The sequence below is a fragment of the Stegostoma tigrinum genome, chromosome 24 (assembly GCF_030684315.1).
Source record: "Stegostoma tigrinum isolate sSteTig4 chromosome 24, sSteTig4.hap1, whole genome shotgun sequence".
NCBI lineage: Eukaryota > Metazoa > Chordata > Chondrichthyes > Orectolobiformes > Stegostomatidae > Stegostoma > Stegostoma tigrinum.
This window is the reverse complement of record NC_081377.1, coordinates 17,044,856-17,069,926: the sequence shown is the minus strand read 5'-3', so window position 1 is coordinate 17,069,926 and position 25,071 is coordinate 17,044,856. Positions and strand designations below refer to the sequence as shown.

Below are 25,071 nucleotides of genomic sequence, written 5' to 3'. Positions count from 1 at the left end.
GTGACCCAACACTGATTCATGCAACAAGCCATTGGTCACTGACCTCCAGTCCGAAAAACACCCTTCACCACCACCCTCTGTCTATTACCTTCAAACCAATTTTGCGTCCAATTGGCTAGCTTCCTCTAGATTCCATGTGATCTAACTTTGCTAATCAGTCTAATGTGCAGAACCTTGTTAAATGCCTTGCTGAAGTCCATATGGACAATGTGTACCATTCTGCCTTCAACCTTCTTCTCCACTTTGTCAGAAAATTCAAACAAGTGAAACATGATTTCCTACACAAAAAGCCATGTTGATTCTCTCTAATCAGTCTTTGCCTTTCCAAATGCATGTAAATCCTGTCCCTCAGAATCCTCTCCAACAACATACCCACCATCGATATCAAGCTCACTGGTCTATTGTTTCTGGTCTTTTCCTTACCATCTTTCTTTTAAAAAATTGCACAATGTCAGCCACCCTCCAGTCTTCCTGCACCTCACCTGTGACTATTGATAATACAAATAGCACAGCAATGGGCCCAGAAATCACTTCCTCGCTTCCCAGAGTTCCAGGGTACACCTGATCAGGTGTATCAAGGAGTTATGCACCTTTGTATAATGCGCATGTCCTTCAGAAAATACCAAACAGGTACAGTGTGTGCAACTGCAAAGGCAAAACACTTGTCTGTGGCATAAGTTATTTTATCGAATTGACATATCAACAAATTCCATGAATGGCAGGTGATGATTTGCTTGACAAATCTTTTGGAATTCTATGAAGACATTACAAGCAAGATGGGCAATGGGGACCCAGTGGATGTGGTGTACCTAGATTTCCAAAAGGCCTTCGACAAGGTACCGTGCAAGAGGCTGCTTCATAAGATAAGGATGCATGGCGTTAGGGGTAGAGTATTAGCATGGACAGAGGATTGGTTGACTAACAGGAAGCAAAGAGTAGGGATAAATGAGTGCTATTCTGGCTGGCAATCAGTGACTAGTGGGGTGCCTCAGGGATCGGTGTTTGGGCTGCAATTATTTACAATTTATATAGATGACTTGGAGTTGGGGACCACGTGTAGGGTGTCAAAGTTCGCAGACAACACTAAGATGAGTGGCAGAGCAAAGTGTGCAGAGGACGGTGAAACTTTGCAGAGGAACAGATACATTGTTCGAGTGGGCAAAGTCTAGCAGATGGAATACAATGTAAATAAATGTGAAGTCATACATTTTGGTAGGAGTAATAGTAAAAGGGTTTATTACTTGAATGGTAAAAAGTTACAGCATGCTGCTATGCAGAGGGACCTGGGTGTCCTTGACCATGAATCATAGAAGGTTGGTCTGCAGGTACAACAAGTAATTTGGAAGGCAAATGGAATTTTGTCCTTCATTGCGAAAGGGATTGAGTTTAAAAGCAGAGAGGTTATGTTGCAGCTGTACAAGGTGCTGGTGAGGCCACACCTGGAGTACTGTGTGCAGTTTTGGTCTCCTTGCTTGAGGAAGGATGTACTGGCACTGGACGGGGTGCAGAGGAGGCTCACTAGGTTGATTTTGGAGTTGAGGGGGTTGATTTATGAAGAGAGACTGAGTAGATTAGGATTATATTCATTGGAATTCAGAAGATTGAGGGGGCATCTTATAGAAATATATAAAATTGTGAAGGGAATAGATAAGATAGAAGTAGAGAGGATGTTCCCACTGGCAGGTGAAGCTAGGACAAGAGGGCATAGCCTCAAGATTAGAGGGAGCAGATTTAGGACTGAATTGAGAAGGAATTTATTTACTCAGAGGGTTGTTAATCTATGGAATTCCTTGCCCAGTGAAGTAGTTGACACTACTTCAGTAAACACTTTTAAAGCTATGTTAGTTTTTTTTTGAACATTAAAGGAATTAAGGGGTACAGTGAGAACGCGGTAAGTGGATCTGAGTCCACGAAAAGATCAGCCATGATCTAACTGAATGGCAGAGTGGGCTCGAAGGGCCAAACGGCCTACTCCTGCTCCTAGTTCTTATGTTTTTATCAGATCTTTTCAGCTATACTCCCATACCACATTGCCATGTCCAGTTTTCTCTCATACTGTCTGGAGGATGGTGCCTCATACTGGAATGCAAATGGCAGGAACAGTCTGGCTCTTTTTTCTAAAACATAGAGTCCCTTCATAGAGAAGGATTTCCTCTTGTTGCATTATGTCTCATAGTCAGTACACCCTTAAAAGCCAGGCTCGTGATTTCATCATTGAATTGTAGCACATAACCTGATTTGTACAAAGGTCCCAGGTTCCATCATTTGGATCGCTTGAGGCATGACACTCTACTGGTAACATCCTCCTTTGTTATAAACCACTAGAATCATAGAGTCATACAGCATGGAAAGAGACCCTTCAGTCCAACTGGTCTGTGCTGACCAGACATCCCGAATTAATCTAGACCCATTTGACCCTTATCCCTCTAAATCTTTCCTAATCATGTACCCATCTAGATACCCATTAAATGGTGCAACTGTACCTGCATTCACCACTTCCTCTGGCAACTCATCCCACACCCTAACCACACTCGGTGCCATAAAGTTCCTCCTTATTCACTTTTTAAACCCTTCTCTTCTCACCCTAAAAATATGCCCCTGGTTTTGAACTCCCGCACCTTTGAGAAAAAAGATCTTTGCTATTCAACTTACCTGTGCCCCTCATAGAACATAGAACATAGAATAATACAGCGCAGAACAGGCCCTTCAGCCCTCGATGTTGCGCCGACCTGTGAACGATTCTAAGCCCCTCCCCCTACACTATCCCATCGTCCATCTGCTTATCCAAGGACTGTTTAAATGCCCCTAATGTGGCTGAGTTAACTACATTGGCAGGCAGGGCATTCCACGCCCTTACCAATCTCTGAGTAAAGAACCTGCCTCTGACATCTGTCTTAAATCTCTCGCCCCTCATTTTGTAGCCATGCCCCCTCATACAAGCTGACATTATCATCCTCAGAAAAAAGAATCTCACTGTCCACCCTATCCAATCCTCTGATCATCTTGTATGTCTCTATTAAATCTCCTCTGAGCCTTCTTCTCTCCAATGAGAACAGACCCAAGTCCCTCAGCCATTCTTCATAAGGTCTTCGCTCCAGACCTGGCAACATCCTGGTAAATCTTCTCTGCATCTTTTCCATTGCTTCCACATCCTTCCTGTAATGGGGCGACCAGAACTGCACGCAATATTGCAAATGAGACTGCACTAGTGTTTTGTACAGTTGCAGCATGACATCACAGCTCTGGAACTCAATCCCTCTACCAATAAAATCTAACGCACTGTAAGCCTTCTTAACAGCACTATCAAACTAGGTGGCAACTTTCAGGGATCTATGTGCGTGGACACCAAGATCCCTCTGTGCACATCCACACTACCAAGAATCGTCCCATGTTTTATAAACTTGTATGAGTCACCCTTAAATCTCCCAAGCCCCAGTGAAGAAAGTCCCAGCCTTTCCAACTTATTTTTATAACCCAAATCCAGCCATTCCCAGCAACACCCGCTGAATCTTTTCTGAAGCTTCTGATTTTCCTAGCCAAATGAGACATATGTGCCTGAGCGATGTAACTTTGTACACAATAGTCAGTTATAATAATTGTTGAGTTCTTCAATAGTATAATGTCCTCACTCAGGGAATTTTTGTTACAGTAAATAATATTAAGTGTTGCTAATTCAGATAAAATACCCTCCCTAATGCAAACTCACACCACCCACACACGCAAAATCCCAATACATCTATGTCTGATACTTCTATCTAGCAAAATGACACAGTCAATTTACTGATGCATTTTAAAGAAAGCCAGATAAGTACACGAGGTGGAAAAGCATAAAAGGAAGTGATGAAAGGAATGGGAGAGGATTCATGTGAGGCGTATAAATACTGACTTATTGGACTTCTATACTTTAGATTCGAAGTAATTCTGTGAAATGGCTCTTCCAACACTCAAACTGCTTGTCTGGATTTTCAAATATTGAGTCCAGCATTAATGATGGAGCTTTGCCATGCTCAAGGATTGGTCTGTCTATTGTTGTCAGCAGACAACTTATTCCATTAAACACCACAGGGCCAAGAGCAGACTGTGACAAACAGTGATGCTACAGAAGCTATTTGGAGTGAATATTTATTTTGATTGGATTATGTTAGTGCAAGGGAAGACTTTATTGATGGCCTCAAATAAAAAGCTAGTTGGTCTCTCACTGCATTTCTACTATTTTGGACTTGCACTTATTTCAAATAATTAACCAGTTAGTACTATTCCAGTGTGAGTAGCAACATGTACAGATCAGACACTTTATTACAAACAGGCAATTTTAGATAGACAACATGTAGTCTCTTAATCCATTGGAGTGCCTGTCTAATAAACTGATAATGGGATCAGGTACAGACAGTAGGTCACCATCATACTCACAGGTGCATACCAAAATATCAATAGGAACAGATGGAGAGCTATTCAATTTTCCAGCTCTGTACAGCCCAAGATTTCTGCAAAAACCACAATATTGGATGAAATTCACAGCACATGAAAAGGTCATTCAGCCTGAAAGGTTTTCACACATCACCTGAACCCTCTTCCCCTTATTTTATTTTGCCTCTCACACCCTTGCCTTCCACAGATATTTAACCAGTTTCCTAATAAATGCATCTTTTGTATTTGCCTCAATATCACTACGCTGTAATAAAGTTAACATTCTTACGACTTTCTGAATAGAAGCAATTTTGTCTGAATTTCTTATTGGGATTTATTAATAAGGATCATAAATATGCTATAGTTAGGATCAATTGTTCCAAAATCTACTTTATGAAATCCATTTGCAAAGGCCTCTCAGTAACTTCATTTTCCCGGAGAAAAATGACCAAAACTGGTCAGTCGTTTCCAATAGTCACACCCTCTCAATTCTAGAAGCAAACTTATATTTCATCTTTGCACTCCGTCCATTGCTTCAATGTTCTTTTCATTACTTGGATACCAGAAGTGTGTACATTATGATAAATTTGCTGTTAAGTTCCAAAGATGTTGGACATAATTTGACCCAGATGTTTCAGTCAGTTCATCTGTGAATACAATATCCTACTTAATTTGTTTGCAGGGTCTATTGTCTAACATTTGTAAAGAACATGCATTGCTTGTATGTATCAAAAATGCGTGCACAGCATGAGTGTTCTAATCAAAGCTGTCAATACAGGAAATAATAGCATAAGCAATGATTACAATGTGTAGGATGTTGATTCATAACACAGCAAAATGTGATGTTGGTTTATAAATGGTACTCAAATTTATTTATACAATTTTCTCTCATGATTTTAGTGTTGCTGATATGCATTGTTTGAAAAGTTGAGAGACTGCTTTGATAGACTAGTATTTGGCAATGCATTAGCATTGTTTGGAGCTTACATTGAGCAGAAGTCTGTTTCTTTTTTCCCCTGTACAGGCCATCTCCAACAACATCTGTTTATGTCATGTGTACCAAAGGTTCACTGCTACCTCCTGTGTGTTAGTCAACTTGTTTTGTTTTTGAAAAAAAAATGAAGGTGAGATAGCCTTAACAGATATGGTTAAGGATAATCCAAAGAGATCCTACAAGTATACTGAGAGCTACTAGGGAGAGAATAGGGTCCCTTAAACTTCAACAAGGTTGTCTATGTGTTCAGCCTCAGGAGATGGGAGAGATACTAAATGGATATTTTGCGTCAGCTTTTACCACAGAGAAAGAAGTGGAGGCTAGAGAACTTGGGAAAATAAATATTCATGTTACTGCAGAGGAAGTGCGAGAGACCACGGAAAAAAAATATCTCCAGGACCTGATCAAATGTATCCCAGGATATTGTGGGAAGTTAGGTAAGATAATGCGGGGCCTCTAGCAGAAGTATTTGTATCATCTATGAACACAGGTGAGGTGCCGGAGGACTGGGGGATGGTTAGCGTTGTGCCTCTTTTTTTTAAAAAGGCGGTAAGGAGAAGCCAGGGAACTATAGGCCTGTGAGACTGACATCAGTGATGAATAAGTTGTTGGAGGTGATTCTGAAAGATAGGATTTACATGCATTTAGAGAGGCAAGGACTGATGAAGCATAGTTAGCATGAGTCTGAGGGAAATGGTGTCTCACAAACTTGATTGAGTTTTTGAGGAAGCAGCCACAAAGATTGATGAGGGCAGAGCAGTAGGCATTGTCCACATGGACTTTAGTAAAGCCTGTGACAAGGTTCTTCATGGGAGACTAAGTAGTAAAATCACATGGGATTCAGGAAGAGCTTGCCATTTGGATACATAAACTGGCTTGACAGTAACAGACAAACAGTAGTGGTGGAGTGTTGCTTTTCAGACTGAAGGCTTATGATCGGTGGCGTTCCACAGTGGTCAGCACTGGCTCTACTTTCGTTTGTCATTTAACATCGAACATAGAACAGTACAGCACAGTATAGGCCCTTCAGCCCATGATGTTGTGCCAAATCTTTACCCTAAACCTAAGGTCTATGTAACCTCCACCCTACCTTATACTATCATCCATATGCCTATCTAATAGCCACTTAAATGCCCCGAATGAGACCGACTCCACGACCCTCTCCAGCATTGCATTCCACACACCTACCACTCTCTGAGTAAAGAACCTACCTCTGATGTCTCCCCAATATCTACCTCCTTTCACTTTAAAACTACGTCCCCTCGTTAAAGCTACCTCCACCCGAGGAATAAGTCTCTGGCCATCTATTTTATCTATATCTCTGATCATTTTGTACACCTCCATCGTCACCTCTCATCAATCATCATTCTAAAGAGAAAAGCCCTAGCTCTCTCAACCTTTCCTTGTAAGGCCTTCCCTCCATTCCAGGCAACATCCTGGTAAATCTCCTCCACACCTTTTCCAATGCTTCCACATTTTTCCTGTGATGAGGCGACCAGAACTGGACACAATACTCCAGATGTGGCTGAACCAGGCTTTTGTATAGCTGGATCGTAACTTCATCGCTCTTGAATTCAATCCTTCTATTAATGAAAGCTAACACACCATACGCTTTCTTAACTATTCCATCCACCTGGGTGGCAGCTCTCAGGGAACTGCAGACATGAACCCCAAGATCCCTCTGCTCCTCCACACTGCCAAGAATCTTTTTGTTAACCCTATATTATGTTTTCAAGTTTGTCCTTCCAAAATGAATCATCTCACACTTTTCAGGGTTAAACTCCATCTGCCACTTCTCAGCCCAGCTCTGCATTCTATCAATGTCCGTTTGTAACCTAGAACAGCCCTCCACACTGTCACAACTCAACCCACCTTCGTATCATCCACGAACTTGCTAATCCACCCTTACTCTCCTTCATCCAAATCATTTACAAAAATCACAAATAAAAGAGGACCCAGAACAGATCCTTGTTGTACACCACTTGTAACTGAGCACCATGTTGAATATTTTCCATCCACTACCACCCTTTGTCTTCTGAGGGTCAGCCAATTCTGAATCCAATCTGCCACATTTCCCCCTATCTCATGCCTCCTTATTTTCTGCATAAGTCTACCATGGGGAACCTTATCAAACGCCTTACTTAAATCCATGTGTATTACATCCATTGCTCTACCTTCATCCACACATTTGGTCACCTCTTCCAAGAATTCAATAAGGTTTATGAGGCATGATCTACCCCTCACAAATCCATGCTGATTATCACAAATCAAACTGTGCCTTTCCAAGTGATCCTGAATCCTGTCTGTCAGAGCCCTTTCCAATAATTTGTCCATCACTGGCGTGAGACTAACTGGCCTGTAATTTCCGGGGTTATCCCTATTCCCTTTTTTGAACAAGGGAATGATGTTTGCCTCTTTTTAATCTTCCCGCACTATACCCATGGACAGTGAGGACGAAAAGATCATCACCAAATGCCCTGCGATCTCTTCCCTCACTTCCCATGGAATCCTTGGATAAATCCCATCAGGGAAACTTATCTATCTTCAACTTCTTCAGAATTCCTAGCACATTTTCTTTACTAACATCAACCTCCTCTAGCCTACCTGCCTGTTTCACAATGTTCTCCTCTACAACTAGGTCCCTCTCAATTGTGAATACTGAGCAAAAGCATTCGTTAAAGACCCCTCCTATCTCTTTAGGGAAGTTACATTTAGGAGGCATGGTTAATAAGTTTGTGGACGACACCAAAACTGGTGGTGGAGGGAGCCGCAAATAAGATTATCTGAGATTACAGAAAGATCTTCATCTATTGGATCAATGGGCTGATGAGTGGCAGGTAGAGTTTAATTCTAAATGTGAGGTACCACATTTTTGTCAAACAAACAAGCGAAGAACTGAGATAATGGAAACTGTAGATGCTGGAGAATCCAAGATAACCAAGTGTGAAGCTGGATGAACACAGCAGGCCAGGCAGCAGCTCAGGATAACAAAAGCTGATGTTTCAGGCCTAGACCCTTCATCAGAGAGCTCTCTGATGAAGGGTCTAGGTCCGAAACGTCAGCTTTTGTGCTCCTGAGATGCTATCTGGCCGGCTGTGTTCATCCAGCTTCACACTTGGTTAAGGGAAGAACTCATACAATTAATGGTAGGGCCCTGGTGGGGGTACTGTAGAACAGAGACACCTAGTGGTTCAGGTACATAGTTCTTTGAAATTTGTGCCACATGTACACAGGCTGTGTAAAAAGGCATTTAACATGCTTGCTTTCATTGCTCAGGCCACCGAGTATAGGAATTGGGATGTGACATTGAGGTGGTCCAGGACATTACTAAAGTCTCTTCCAGAGTACTGTGTATATTTCTGATTACTTTGCCATGGGAAGGATATTATTAAATGAGGAGACAGTTCACTAAAGATTTACCAGAGTGTTGCCAGGAATGGATGGTTTGGATTATAATGACAGGCTAGATAGACCGGGACTGTTTCACGACAGCGGAGGAGATTGATGGGTGAACTTATACAGGATTAGAAGAAAACATCATGAGGGGAATAGATAAGGTGAATGACAAGGGTCTTTTCCCTAGAGTGGGGAAGTTAAAAACTAGAGGGCATATTTTTAAGCTAAGAGGAGAAAATTTAAAAACAGACATGAGGGGCAACTTTGTCTTTACACAGAATTGTTTGTGTATGGAATGAATTGTCAGAATAAATGGTGGATGCAGGTACAGTTATTTAAAAGATACTTGGATACGTACATGAACAGGAAAGGTTTGGAGGGATATGTGCCAAACGCAGGCAGGTGTGTCCAATTTTGGGCCGCACACCTCAGGAAGGACATACTAGCCCTGGAGCGTGTCCAGCGGAGATTCACACGGATGATCCCTGGAATGGTAGGTTTAGCGTATGATGAACGGCTAAGGATCCTGGGATTGTACTCATTCGAGTTTAGAAGGTTGAGGGGAGATCTAATAGAAACTTACAAGATAATGTATGGTTTAGAAGGGGTGGATGCTAGGAAGTTATTTCCGCTAGGCGGGGAGACTAGGACACGTAGGCACAGCCTTAAAATTAGAGGGGGTAAATTTAAAACTGAAATGAGACGACATTTCTTCAGCCAGAGAGTGGTCGGCTTGTGGAATTCATTGCCACGGAGTGCAGTGGAGGCCGGGACATTGGATGCCTTCAAGGCAGAGATCGACAAATTCTTGATCTCAAAAAGGAATCAAGGGCTACGGGGAGAGTACAGGGAAGTGGTGTTGAAATGCTCATCAGCCATGATTTAAATGGCGAAGTGGACTTGATGGGCCGAATGACCTTACTTCCGCTCCTATGTCTTATGGCCTTATGGGACTAGTTTGTTTTGGGAACATGGTCAGCATGGACTAGTGGGACGAAAGGGTCTGTTTCCATGCTGTATGAATCTATGACCCTATAAGTGACATTAGCATTTCATTTGTCTTCTCATCTTGATCAAAGAGGCAGCAAGCTATGGTTGCATGATGAATAAATCCAGCAACTTGAATTTGAACCTACCTGCCATGGTACTTTGAGAATCTGAATTTGCTTTTAAGAAGAATATTGGAAGCTGTGCGAACACATGTCACCATGCTACTAAAATCCCTATGCTTCTTCAAGAAACTCTGCGCAGACTGGCCATTACGTGACTCTTGTCTCATGCGAACACCACTGACTCTCAACTACCCTGTGAAATGGCTTCAACAGAGGCTCAGTTATATCATCAAATACCATGTATGGCATTAGATGCGATTCTGCTATTTGACAGAGTTTGCTAAATAATCCAGACTGTGCCAAGTTTCACACTGGAAACAAATGTGGCATTCTCAGTCAGCCCCACAATACGAGCATCTGTGCATGCCAGAAGTTGCATATGTGAACACAAAATGTGTTTTATGTGCGCAAAGATAATCTGCACACACCTTTGTCAGTTAAGGGATTGATGGAGACTGCAAATTCCTGCTGTATTCCCATAGCAATCAGAACCAATTTGGTGATCTAAGAACTAACTGTTCCTGTGCATCTCCATGCTAACAACAGTCTAACCAATCAGAATCCTCTTTTTATATTGTGTAATTTGCTGTTCCTTTTCCAAGTTTGGTTTCTTGTCTCCTAGTCTTGATGAGTACAAGACCCTCCGCCCACAGGGTTGTGTTTTGAATGAAAGACCTACTGTTAGCTTCACAACTGGTCAACTGGCTCAATGATCTGGCTGGCCTTCCAAAACAGACATTTGGCAGGTCTTGCCAGCTCTCCAACCAGTAGGCTATACCCAACGTACAACAAAAGTCCAGTCTATAGTCTGAAAACTAGAGCCAGAACTCTCCGGAGTGAAACTAGGTATACTTCGAGCTCTCTTTACAGACAAACAATGGCAAAATTGAATGGAGTGCTCTGTTTTCAGACAGTGACTCCTGAAACTGGTGTATTAGACTAGCATTAATTGTTACTTGTTGTAGCAATATTGAAGCCACTTCCCTGTATATTTAAAAGAGCTTTTCTAAAAAAAAGATTGAAAGAAGTTTTGTATTCTATTTCAAAAGTGGCAATGGGTGCCATTAACTTTTTAAATCTGACAGATTTTTTTCATCTAAAGTTATAGCAAAGATAAATGTGTGGACTCAGACTCCACATTGACTACAATCTCATTGACTGATGAAATAATTAAAGGGGTCGAATGGCCTACTGCAACTGGTGCACAGTCAAATGTTTTCTATTACTATTTGCACAGAATCTTGGGAAAATTTCTTCTATTTGTTGCTGATAATTGAGTTCTATGCACCTGGGTAAAGAGTTCATTAAATTTTGCTGTAAAAGGGCCAACATTAAGCTCTTCATTCGTTATTGGAAAGAGCACAGAACCTAGCTGAAATGCCCAACAGACACCTCAGGCTATGCAAAAACATGCAACTTCCTCAAGCCAAGGCTGTCACCACTCTCTGCAGTATTTTTATGCCTGGCATATGAACTCTTCGAATATTTCTTGAAGATTTAAGCGGTGGCAGGAAAGTGGTCCTCATGAGGAGGGTCTCTTCACTGCCTCACCGTACTAAATAGAGTGCTCGGTTCACAGACATTGTACCAGCTTCAGGAGTCAAGAGCAACATTATTTGGTTCTTGCTCAGTATACAGATCATATTCCTGCAAGCAATTCTAAAAGAAGTCAACTTATAAAAAAGTTTGCGGACAGGAGAGAGAGAGAGACAGCACAAGGAACTGATTCTAAAATCCATTAGGATTCTATTATGCCAATTAGTTAGAATGCTGACAAACTATGTGCGTCACTGCCCTTAATTCCAAAATGCGTTCCTTAGTAGAAGACTCCTACAAAGACAAAATAACTGTAGGTGTAATTTCAGAAAACAGTGCTTACCAGTGGGATGTAACACCTAATAAGTGTCGAAGAAACGTCAAAACAGACTGGACTGTGATCTCGTAAATAAAAACCAAAAAAACTTCAGAAGCTGTAAATCAGAAACAAAAACAGAAATTGTGAGAAAAGCTCAGCATGTCAGGCAGCATCTGTGGAAAGAAATCATTTCTGAGGAAAGCTCATTCAACCCAAAGTGTAAACTCTGATTTCTGTGCACAGATGCTGCCAGACCTGCTAAGACTTTCCAGCAATTTCTATTTTTGTTTGTGTGATGAGCTATGATATTTTTCAGATAACAAAGGTAACAAGGGGCTAAGGTTCTGCTCAACAGAAAGCCATGCTGTGGTTTATGGCCTAAGATTACTTTTATTCATTTATGTGATGTGTGCATTGCTGCTGGGTCAGTATTCATTGTCTATCACTATCTTAAGGACAACTAGGGCCCAGCAACATTCTTGAAGTATTGCAGTCCATTTGGTACGGGTAGATCCACAATGTCAGTAGTGAGAGTGTTGCTGGATTTTGACTCAGTGACAGTGAAGGAGCAGCAATATATTTTCAAGTCAGGATGTTGAGTGGTAACTGGGGGAACTTGCAGGTGGTGGTGTTCCCATGTATCTGCTGTTCTTGTCCTTCGAGATGAAATTGGTCCTGGGTTTGGAAAGTGCTGCCTGAGGAGCCATGGTGAATTCTGAAGTGCATTTCATAGATGGTGCACACTTCTGCATTGATGATGGATGCACTGTATGTTTGTCGATCTAGTGCCAGTCAAGTGGGGTCACAGAGGTGCAGAGCTGGATGAACAAAGCAGGTGAAGCAGTATCAGAGGAGCAGGATAGCTGACGTTTTCGGGTCTGGACGCTTCTTCAGAAATGAGGGAGGGGAAGGGGACTCCGGAATAAATAGAGAGAGGAGGGGAGGCACTGATGGAAGGTGATTAAAGGAACAGATAGGCGGAGAGAAGACAGACAGGTCAAGGAGGTGGGATGGAGCCAGTAAAAGTGAGTGCAAGTGGGGAGTTGGGATGGGGGTTGGTCAATTGAGAGTTTCTTCCTCACCCAATTCCGATTGATTCCATGTTTGCTCGGACTCCTAGATGCTACACTCTGAAATGCAGCCTTAATGTTACCTCACCTCTGGCACTCAGCCCTTTTGCCCATGTATGAACCAAGGCGGTGATGAGACCAGGAGCTAAGTGGCCCTGGCGAAACCCACACAGCGTCACTGCGCAGGTTACTGTTCAGCAAGTGCTGCTTCACAGCACTGTTGATGACACTTTCCATCACTTTACCGATGAATGAGAGGAGACTGATGGGGTGGTAGCTGACTGGATTGGATTTGTCCTCCTTTCTGTGTACAGGACATACCTGGGCAATATTCCACATGTTCAGGCAGATGCCAGTGTTGTCATTGTACTGGAACAAAATGGCAAGATATACAGAGGATGCTGGATCTTACATCTTCAGTATTACTGCTGGTATTTTGTCACAGTCCAGTGTCCTTGCAATATCCAATATCTTGGCAAGTTTCTTGACATCACAAAGTGAACTGAATTGGCTGAAGGCTGTCATCAGCAGAGGATGGATAGGACCTCTAGATAAGGCTGAGATGGATCAGCCACACAGCACGTCTGGCTGAAGATTGTTCCAAATGCTTTTGTCTATCCTTGCACACTGATGTACTGGGCTCCCGATTTTAGAGAATGGTGATAGCTATGGAGCCTTCTCCTCCAAAAGTCATTTAATTGTCCATCGCCATCTCCTGACAGACTGCAGAGCGTACAGCTGATCTGTTGGTTGCAGAACTGATGATCTCTTGCTCCTTATGTCGGGATTGCAGGTAATCCTGTGCTGCAGCTTAACTAAGTTGATACCTCATTTTCTCCTGAAATTTCCAGCTGCATTCTTCGTTGAACGAGGGTTGATCCCCTGACTTGATGGTAATGTTGGAGTGGGAGAGATACCAGGCCATTAGGTTGCAGATTATATTGGGCTACAATTCAGCTGAAGGCCTAAAGCACCTCATGGATGTCCAGTCTGAGTTGCTAGATCATGTATAGTGAGAATGCCACAAAACACAATAGCTGGTATTCTCAATGTTAAGAGGGGACGTCATCTCCACAAGGATAATGTGGTGGTCACTTCTGCCACTACTGTCATGAGCAGATGCATTTTCAGTTGATAGATTGATACTGTTGAGGTCAAATACGCTTTCCTCTATTGTTGGTCCCTTTACGACTTGCCGCAGAAGCAATCTAATGGCTGTGTCCTTTACGACTCAACCAGCTGCGTCAGTACTGGTGATGCCAAGCCACTGTCGATGATGGACATTGAAATCCTCACCTAGAGTGCATTCTGAGAATTCCCAATGCTTCTTGGAAATGATGTTCAACACAGGCCACTCCAACCAGACAGTCAATACATGGTGACCAGCAGGAGGAGGGTTCATAGCCATTGTCTACCCTGAGGCCAAGAGAAGTCAAGGGAACCAGAGTGAAAGTTGAGGACTCCAAGAGCGACCCCCTCCCAATGAAGGCACACCTCTTATTTGGTCAGTGGGGTATAAAATGTCCGGGGATGGAGATGGAGATGATGATGGTGATGACTATGACAATGTGTAGAAAGTATGATTCTGTAAGTATGACAATGTCAGGATGTTGGTGACTAGTCTGTGAGACAGCTCTCCCAATTGTGGCTGCTAGTAAAGATGACATTGTGGGGTTAACAGGGCTGTATTTGCTCTTTTTAGTGACTTAGACGATGCCAGCTGGCCCGTCCAGTTTCATTCCTTTCTAAAATGTGCAATACCTAAGTGGCTCACTAGGCCATTACACAGGCAGTTAAGAGTTAGTCTGTAGTCTTTTGTAGGTAGGGGCAGCAGCAGTTGCAATCCCTAAAGGATATCTGTGAGTCAGTTGGATTTTAATGACAATCAAGAATAGTTTTATAGTCATCATTAGAGATTTTACTTCCAGACTTCAAATCAAATTCCACTATCTTGCCATGGTGGGATTTGAACCCAGGTCCCCAGAACATTACTTGTGTCTGTGGGTTAAGAATTCAGCAACAATAGCACTTGGCCCTTGCCTCAACTAGCAATGTCAATTCTACAGGTAATGTCCACTGCAACGTGCATCTAATCACTATTCCCAAACAATTCAGAGACTGAGCCATGTTTTAAAAATAAAACAAAGTATCAGTTTGGATCCGCCTCTTATTTTTAAGTCAGGATGAACGTTTATCACTTTGTGTATGTGGTATTTAATAAACTCACTATGTTAATTTTGGAAAGCTTGTTTAAATAAGCTTCTTTTAAAAATAAATTTGGGCCTGGGGGCAAAGACATCTACTCAGGCCAAGATCATTTTCAAAGTAACTATGTTGCAATAATGGATGAAGAAAGAATTGGAGTCAGTTCATCCATCTTCACCCAGGGTCTTAACAAAATGGGATTTACCCTGTAAAACCATACGAATTGGGAAACCCCACCCTGGGTCTGTGTAACAATTCCAAACTAAACCTTGTTCATAGCATGTTTAGTTACGCGATGCTTAATTCTGGTTGCAAGTCCTGGAAAAGTTATCCGTTCCCAATTACCAGGCTGGAATTGAACATCAGTCTCAGTAATGTTGATCTGAAACTGTCAATTGTCATTAATACTCATTTGCTCAACTGCTGTCCTTTAGGGAAGGATATTTTCTACCCTTCCTGGTCCCTCCTACATGGCGGTGAATTGCCCTCCTGAACTATTATTATCCATTAGGTGTAGGACTCCCTCAATGTTGTTAAGGAGAAAAACGCAGGATTTTGGCATAAAATAAAGGAAGGGCAAGGGATTTCCAAGCCTGGATGCTGCATGATTTAAGGGAGCTTGCAGTTGGTGGTCTTCCCACACATCTACTGCCCTCATTCTTCCCGGTGGCAAAGGTCACGGGCTTTGGAAGGTGCTGACAAAGGAGTCTCCATGAGTTGCTGCAGTGTATTGTGCAAAAGGACTCACTGCTTCCATGGTGCATTGCTGGTGAGGGAGCAAATGTTTAAAACTGCTGGTCAGGACATGGATCAAACAGGCTGTTTTTTTTCCTGGATGGTGGTTTCGAACTTACCGAGTGTTACTGGAGCTGCACTCACCCAGGTAAGTGGTGAATATTCCATCACACTTGCGCACTGTGCCTTGTAGATAGTGGAAAGCTTTTAGGGAGTCAAGAGGCAAGTTGCCCGCTATAGAATTCACTGTCTAATCAGTTCTTTCAACCACAGTATTGCAAGTGAGAGTCGGTGAGTTGTTAGTTTGTCGTGTTATTTTAATGTAAGATTCACCAGGAAAAAGATTATTTTCTCCTCTCTCTCCTTTCAATCCCCTTGAATTACAAACAGTCACACAGCAATGTCAGGTGAATTAATTGACTAATGGAATAGCAAACACTGGAAAGCTGCAAGCAACCTGAACCATTTTCTTAGTGAATAGCTTGATGCCTGTGAAAACGTCCCTTGTTCCTTTTCTGAAGAATATATAAGTCAAAGGGAACAAAACTTAGAGGAAAAGGTGTGAAGCAAACTGTTACTAAAGTGGGTAGGATTCATTTATAAATTCAGCTCAGATCAGATTTTGATATAGTCTCATCCAAGAAAGACTAGCTGGGAGCAAATGGACACAGGCCCTTAGAAAAATAGATGACAGGTTAGACAGAGGATCTCAATCGGTGCAGACTTGGAGGGCCGAAGGGCCTGTTCTTGTGCTGTAATTTTCTTTGCTCTTTTTCATTGTAAGAAGCCATGTTTTTCTTTAAAAAAAAGCACACCTCATAGTCTCAGGACACACACAATGAAGTGCAAATGTTTCTTCCTGTTAAAAAGTGGGGTCAGAATGTGAGGGATAATTCTGTTCGAGCCTGTACATGTAATACATCATAAATTTAAATATCCTGTCCTTATTTTAAAATAATATTTTGATGGTATTAAATTAGTAAATAGTAACTAAAAGCAATTTGGGAAACATTCATGGAAAGATTAAAGCATAGGTAATTATCTGCTGTACTGTCTGAAGAGCAGGAAACACAAAACGGAGACATTTCAGAGCTGGTGGGAGGGAGTAATTGCTGCAAGCTATGTTTATATAGGCAATTTAATAATAGTAGATATATGAACTGAAAATAGAAATGTTGACAGAACACAAAAGCAATGTAGCACAAAATTAGCGTTCATTGTTTGACTGTTATTTTAAAATGTCCATAAGTGGTATATGAGACACTCGTGTGGTGCAAGTTGTGTGGGATGCTATTTAGCAGGGCATTAGTATGTCAGCAGCAATGTCCATATTGGCTCTTAACACTCCAGCTGATGCACTATTAACCTAGATCAGTTGAACACACACATCAAACAAGAAGTATTTCCACCAGCCGTATTTAAACATGATCACCAACAGCTTACAGAATAGTTGCTAGTTGATTTCTTTCAGGTGTTGTTTCAAATCTGCATTTCCTGGAGATTTCTAAATTTATTTCAGAATCCTTAAAAGGAATGGTGTGACAGGCATTTACTAAGTTTCACATCCACTTCCAAACTTTGGATAATCCAGTTGTTCCAAGACACAGCAGGAAGGAAGCCGTCCACTTGCATGCGGAATGACTTGAAAAAAGTGTGCAAATGGTTGACAGATTGGTGCAAACTCCTGGATAGCAGTGGGGAAAGGAGCAGTGCTCTCAGCAGGAGGCTATTCTGCTAAGGGTGCTCATATCAAGCTTTCCTACTTAGGCCTTAGCAAGGAACAGTGGGCAAGTTGTCAGTGCTTCAGGAGAGGAAACAAAATCAGTCATTACTTCCACTTCAGGAGGTTAGACTCCAGGCTCTGCGTAAAATCCGATATCATATTGGAAAATATTCGGCCTGGAGTCAGGTCACTAGTGGTGTGCCTCAAGGATCCGTTTTGGGACCACTTCTGTTTGTCATGTTTACAAATGACTTTGACACAGGAGTAGGTGGATGGGTTAGTAAGTTTGCAGATGACACTAAAGTCGGTGGAGTGGTCGACAGTGTGGAAGAATGTTGCAGGTTGCAGGGAGATTTGGATAAACTGCAGAATTGGGCTGAAAGGTGGCAAATGGAGTTCAATGCGGATAAATGTGAAGTGATTCACTTTGGGAAGAATAATAGGAAGGCAGAGTACTGAGTCTATGGAAAGATTCTTGGTAGTGTGGATGTGCAGAGGGATCTTGGTGACTATGTACATAGATCTCTGAAAGTTGCAGCCCAGGTTGATAGCGCTGTTAAGAAGGCTCACTGTGTGTTAGGTTTTATTGGTAGAGGGATTGAGTTCCAGAGCCATGATGTCATGCTGCAACTGTACAAAATGCTGGTGCGGCATCATTTGGAATATTGTGTGCAGTTCTGTTTGCCCCATTATAGGAAGGATGTGGAAGCATTGGAAAAGGTGTAGAGGAGATTTTCCAGAAAGGCTGAGGGACTTGTTCTGTTCTCCTTGGAGAGAAGGGTCTAACAGGGGATTTAATAGAGACATACAAGCTGATCAGAGGATTAGATAGGGTGGACAGTGACAGTCTTTTTCCGAGGATGAAGGCGTCAGCTTGTACAAGGGGGCAGAGCTACAGATTGAGTGGTGATAGATTTAAGACAGATGTCAGAGGCAGGTTCTTTACTCAGAGAGTGGTAAGGGCGTGGAACATCCTGCCTGCCAATGTAGTGAACTCAGCTACATTAGGGGCATTTGAACAGTCCTTGGTTAAGCATATGGATGATGATGGGATCATGTTGGGGGATGGGCTTAGATTAGTTCACAGGTCAGCGCAACATCGAGGGCCAAAGGGCCTGTTTTGTGCTGTATTGTTCTATGTTATATATTCAAAATATATTCATCTGTGCAACTTAACATTGGCCACAGTCTTCTCAAGGCACCAGGCATTTAACTATGTACATCTATCTGTCTTCCTCTATTTCAGCGAAGTGCTCATCAGAGCTGCAGCAGAACATTTGTGCAATCGCACTTTCCAGCAAGCTGACACTTGTGTTACCTTTGCCTCCTGACCTCAGTTCGGGTCATTCAATGGCAACAAATCTTGCTCCAATGCGAGCCTCTAAATTATGTGTCAGTATCAGGGTGCACGGCTGAAGGTTTTAGACAAAGTGACCGTGCTGAGTTCTTGTCATTGCTGTTCCACTACTGACTGGTCAGACTGAATCCCTTGCCTATCTGTAGGGAGGAAAGCACTAGGGAAAGGTTGTGCTACAGCAATGGAGGGAACGGTGGACTGGTGGCTGAGATGCAAGAGTTGCATGTGAACAAAATCTTCAACTTGTAAAAATCAAGAACAAGAGAGTGAAAAACAGGATTAGGTATTAGGCATGAAAGACACTGACATTGTCAATGGTTTCAGTGTCCTTTTGTTCATGTTCGCAGCAACAGATGCCCCAATAATGCTCGTTGTTTACATCCACACGTACACCTGTCTTCTGTTGGTCAACTCTCAGTGCCTCTCTAGTTGTTCACCTTGTTCTCAAAAGAGTCGTGTATAACTGAGGGCTGTAAAATATATTTAGGTATCGCAGCTGGCAGTGTGTGCAAGCAGTGAGAAATGGGTGTGAGGGACACAAAATTACTGAAGAATTCAGAAATGCAGTGTAACATCTCAGGTACGAGCTCCGATTGAAAGAGACTGTAGATGTGTGAAGTGCCGAGTTAAACAGTATCTGAAAATGACCGTGCAGTGCGCACTTGAAGATCTGGTCAATACCCCTGACCATTCATCTAAGGTCATTGATCTTCGTGTGGAAATATATTCAGGCCCTCAGGTTTGACTCCTGGTATGAACTTCCATAATTATCTGCTTTCTGACCTTTCAGCAAATATCTGGAGAGCACCTGTCTTGATAAAGGGCACCTCTCTTCTTTGGATATAGCATCTAAAACCTTGTAGCCCATTCTCTCCCGTCTTTCATTCTTTTATCTTAACCACATTGCAAACCAATTGTAATATGACTTCAATTCCTACTCCAGCCAAAAGGAAAAGTGGTGAAGCTGGTTTTAACTAATGCAGATTACCTTCAAGAAATATTACCCACTCAAAACTTTGGGCTCTCTGCTGAGACATGCAGACACTTTGCACTGGCTGCACAATGCAATTATGATGACCTGCAGGCACCATGATGTTGGTGGGCTGTAGGCTCTACTTTGAAAAGGAGTGGGTTATTCAGACATCACAATCCCCACAGCAGCATTCCAGATCTAACTGAGTAAACTCTAATTTTAAGAGGATTTCTTTTTTCCATTTACAAATTTAATGAATTAAGCATATTTTAGGAGAAAAAAAATCCATGTTATCCACAAGGATATAAATATCTCTCATAATATATGCTCAAGTCTCCGGACATTAGAATATTTATACTGGTTAAAATTGACCTGCCCATGTTTGTATTGGAAGACTGTTTCAGATAAAATTGTCAAGCGATAGTGCAAAAATCCAAACAAATTACATAGGTAGTTTCCACTATAAATATGGTCAAAATTTATATTAGACGATTAAAAATCAGGACAGTAAGTAATGTGAACTTCAGGACCAATTACATTTGATCTAAACCCTGGCCTCATGTGGTCTTCTGCAAAGCCATGGAAAATTTTATATATAATCACACATATGCACATATAAATGTATGCACTGTTTCCTCCAACCTTTCAGAGCCAGATATCTTGGTTAAAGAGATTAGGGAATTGTTGAGGCATTGCTGTTTATCCCAATTCACTCGATGCAAAACTTTGCTGATTTCCAACGTTAGAAAATAGATATGAAAACCCAGGCTATCTCTGCAAAATTGTACATGACCAACAATGATGGTTTTACACCTCTGTGTAGTAAACTGAGAGTCTACCGCTTGGAGTTTCAATCCTGAGATGCACAAGTCTCAAAGTTAAGTATGGGGAATGGAAGAGAATCAACGCATTCATCAGTTAAAAGTCAAAAAGACAAAGTGGGGAAAAAAGCATGCAAGTAATGACCACTACTGGTGTTGACAGTGGACTCAGAGAGGAATTACTGACTGGAGTAATCTAATGTAGTGCGATATTTAGAAGAAGTTCCCTGAAGGAGGATTCTTATCCCTCCTCCAACCTCCAGCATTTAGGAATACAGGTCTCCCCCTATAGCAAATATCCAGAAATTAAATCAATCCCTTCAAATTATATCATTTGTGCCATGTGAGTAAGCAAATAAATAGATTTTGCAAAAATTTTTCAAGATGCTGGTATTGTTTTAAGTGAAAATTTCTCCTGTCGGTGCTGCATTTGGCAAATTAGAAGTTAAAAGAAGCAATTTTCATCTTAAAAGGAGTATGCTATGGTGCAGTATCTCTCTGAATAATATCACCTCAGCAAAACTCTAAAATTTTATCTTTCCTATTTATGCTTGAACGTCTTTGGATTTAACAATATACACCCAATGTTGTAAAAGTTTTCACTGTAATATGAAGTTTCTTCAGTGGCAACACAGCCCTGATTGTCAGTGCAAGCTTTATATTCTGGTCAAAGCTTGCCCAAAAGCTCCACACTGAGGCAAAAACCAGATTGTTAATTGTGCAGGATAACGAGACTCTGGAGAAGGATCAAGTATCTTCAGCTCTCCCATCTTATTATTTTTTGAAGTTAGTCTACATTTTGTAAATGGAGGTGTTTCAGAATGTAGCCCAGTTGACTGTAAGCATCATAATCTCATTACAGTACATCACCTTACAAATGTCACTTCCATATTTGAGAAGCCTTTTGTTCCTATAATCGACTGCTCAGATTATTTTTTTTTGGCTTCATGCTGTAACTAGTTATGTGCCAAACACTTCCATCGACCAGTGATGCTTTCCACAAAAATAAAGATGGATTTTTCAAAACAAATACAAGCCATGGTTACACGAAAATAGCATGAAACTTAAAAATCTCTCAAAAGCTACTGCTGAAAACTGATAGCTCCATTGAATGTTCTGGTTATTGCAGTAAACAGAGGCACAATATGGAGACTGTGTCATGTAGGTATATAAGATTGGGTTAGTTCAGGAAAATAATTTTCTGCTTCTGCTCCCTTTTCACTTGATAAGATAAAAGGAGGGTTATAATAAGCTTCAAAAACCACTTCAATGCCTGCCAACAATACATTGATTCACGACACGTGTCAACATTTCCTTTTCAGCAGACTCTTTTCAAAACGAAAATATCTCCAGGTTAAAAAGAGATCATTCCGGTTTATGGCATCTTTAAATCTGGAAGATAAGAACTGCAGTTCAAGATTTTTTTATGCTGATCTTTAATTGCAGATATGCAGTGCTGTGATAAATGCCACTAAACTGAGAGAACAAATGCAGCAAATATAACGCAGGCAAATCCCTTTAAATGGTGCTACTTTGAAGCTGTTTTCTCCTAAATCATCCCTACTAATCAGACTAAGGATCGCCCTGCATCCTCACAAGAATAAAACTCATGAAACAGCAGCACGGCAAGTGGCAAAAGCAGACTGAACACACAAGCCTACCTTGATTTTGCATTAGAATTTCCTCTTCCATCTCCAAATAGATGATTTGAAAGGTGGCTGAGTGCTAAATGCATGCGATAGCAATAAAGCACTGGTCTCATAATCATTGAATTTGCAGCACAGTACTATCAAGTGCTAGTGAGGAGAGAGGGAGGGAGACTGGGTACCACAGCGAGGATTTTTCATAGTGAGAAGACTGATACTTACCTCGTGGTGGAACACTCCGTGCCTCCGATTACAACCTTAATTCCACTTTCATCCCTGCGAGCAGAGCTATCGGCTGCGCTGAGCGTAAAACAACAAATCCTCCCTCGGGGGACTTGCTAAATTGGTCTCACCTAACCTCCGAATGGTTTCACTTCAACTAGGTGACAATTAGTTCTGCAGCTGCTGCACTGCAGCGGGATGGGTTAACGGAGATCCATACTTTACTGTAACAGGCATTGAAAATGTAAGGAAGCAGGAGTACATTCAGGGCAGCTCAGACGCCTTAGCAACAGACCTGCAATCTTAAGACATTGGTGCAAACACACAGTCCTGCCTCGGGTGCATAATATCCGGCGTGCTTGCCGCTCACCTCGTCTGAAAAATCTTTTATTTTTTTGTGTGTGTGTTGCAGAATCCATTCCTAGGTCAGTCAGACATTCCAGATTCTAGCAACATCATCAGCTGCTCCTCTTGCCATATATGGTCATCCTCCTGTGCACAGGATTTCCATGACAGCTAATAGTTCCCATCAAGTCTATTGTATTGATTAGACTGGCAATTTGTCGAATAATGCAATGCATTTCACCATGACACTTCTGTCGAGGTGGTCAGGGAACAGAGGGAAAGCCCCATATGCAGCCTGCAACCCAATATCAAATAGGTTAAAGGGGAAAAAATTTAACACTTTTTCTTCCTTTTGCTTAGGGTGACCTTCTGCCTTGTTTATCATTCCTGTGGCACTCTTCCTGTTCTGTGCAGTTTAACTTTTGAAATCATTTGGATTGAATGTGATTTAAAGTGTGCCAGGCAATATCATGCTATGAGAATACTGGCTCAAAATCAATACTGAGACAACCAGCAAGTACCTCAAAGGAGATCAGAAAGGTATGTCCTATTACTAAATCATGTGCTACTGTAGAAATCAAGATTCTAGCTGCATTTGGAATGAAATAAACTCATTTAAGGCAAGATTTGTGTGATGTAAACATTAATGGCAAGGTCAGTATTTTATTTTCCATTTCTAATTGCCCTTGAGTGGGTAGTGATGAGCCGTCTTCTTAAAATGCTGAAACTATCTGTTATATGTACGCAGACAGTCCTCAGGGAAGAGACTCCAAGAATTTTGACCCAGTGACAACGAAAGAATGGTAATATAGTTCCAAATTTGGATAGTCACTGTCTTGGAGGGAAATTTACAGATTGAACTAACTCCACTCAGGCCAGTATCCCATCACCAAGCCTCTCTTTATTTACACGTAGGAAGTCCTTGACACTAATCCAGCTCCGTCAGAGCCAGCTGTCAGAGTGAACAGAACCTCTGACTTTCCTGTTCTTGTCTGTCAACCAGGGCTCCCTGTTTGGACCAGATTAACAGCCCCAATCAGGGAACTCATATTCTATGAGGTCCACTTGGCCAACGTCAATAAAACCACTACAGAGCTGATGGTTTCACTATTAGTATGCAACCGTTTACTGGCATGCGGGGTATGCTCAGGTGTTTGGAAGGTATTCTTGAACAAGGATAAATGAGTTGCTACAATGCATCTTGTCTATATTGCACAACATTGCAAGTTCATTATGGGTCCAATATGGAAAAAAAGATCTCATCTGATCCAACTGTACATGTAAACCCCCTACTGTGCCGTGGTGATAATCCTATTTCCTACATTATTCATCAGCATAACCTGGTGACTTAATGAAAATTTGCCAGTCTGCCTCCCTTAAACTATTCAAACAAATAACAGATTAACCATTGCATGTAATTGTATGTCCTATACTATAGCAATTTGCCATATAAAATATTTTACAAACTCATAAATGTGACACACCACGAGCATTGTTATAATGATGCTTGAATTATGGACATTGTTGTGCAGCAAAATATATTTTGGGGGGAACTAGATCAAGACTATCTCAACTCATTTCACTAGACAATGAAAGGATAAAGGGGAAATATTAATCCCATCAGGATACTTCAATCCAATTAGTCTCTTTATTTGCCACAGCAACCACTGATGCTTATGATGCCTGCAACTCAATCCTGAACAGTGTCTCCACTGCTCCAGATTTTCAAAAGATGAACATGGATTTCATTAAAGTATGGTTGGCATCCCTCTTACACAGACACTCACTTATTTTCATTGTTCTCCATTCTGACCTGGAATCTAATCAAAAGCTTCAGCCTTATATTTTCTTTAAGACACTGGCTTACTGATCCACATTGAAAGCATTTTTTGATGTTTATCTTAGACAAATGAGAGGATTGACTTGCCTTTGAGACTGATAATCTACCACTAAATGTTAATTGAGAACAACTTAAACAGTGCTATGACTGTCAATTCCACTTATTCGCGTCTTGCACTTTCAGCTTTGGTATATGATGTATTATCAATGATCGTTTCAACAGAGGACAACCCCAAAACCTCTTTCTCAGAACTGCTTGAAACCAAGAAATATAATGTTAGTGTTTTTCCTCTCTAATTTGTAACTGTTGGTTGTTTGTAGCATTTGTAACTGTATTACAACCAAAATTAACACCAAGATTTTCATGTATT

The 25,071-nt window shown here is 41.5% G+C and overlaps 1 protein-coding gene across 5 annotated transcripts in view; it reads right to left on the bottom strand.

The window, feature by feature from the left end:
* The window catches only part of dlgap3 (discs, large (Drosophila) homolog-associated protein 3), a 690,985-nt gene extending 668,326 nt beyond the window's left edge, over window positions 1-22,659 (bottom strand). For 2 of the 5 annotated variants that reach the window (XM_048558167.2, XM_048558163.2), the window contains exon 1: window positions 22,517-22,659. The gene's annotated coding sequence lies outside the window, so the exon portion shown is untranslated. Of the gene's footprint in view, window positions 1-4,410; window positions 4,472-11,788; window positions 11,880-22,309; window positions 22,466-22,516 lie in introns of those variants that run through there. The other 3 variants (XM_048558164.2, XM_048558165.2, XM_048558166.2) reach the window with 3 other exon arrangements.
* Between the last annotated feature and the right edge of the window lie 2,412 nt (window positions 22,660-25,071).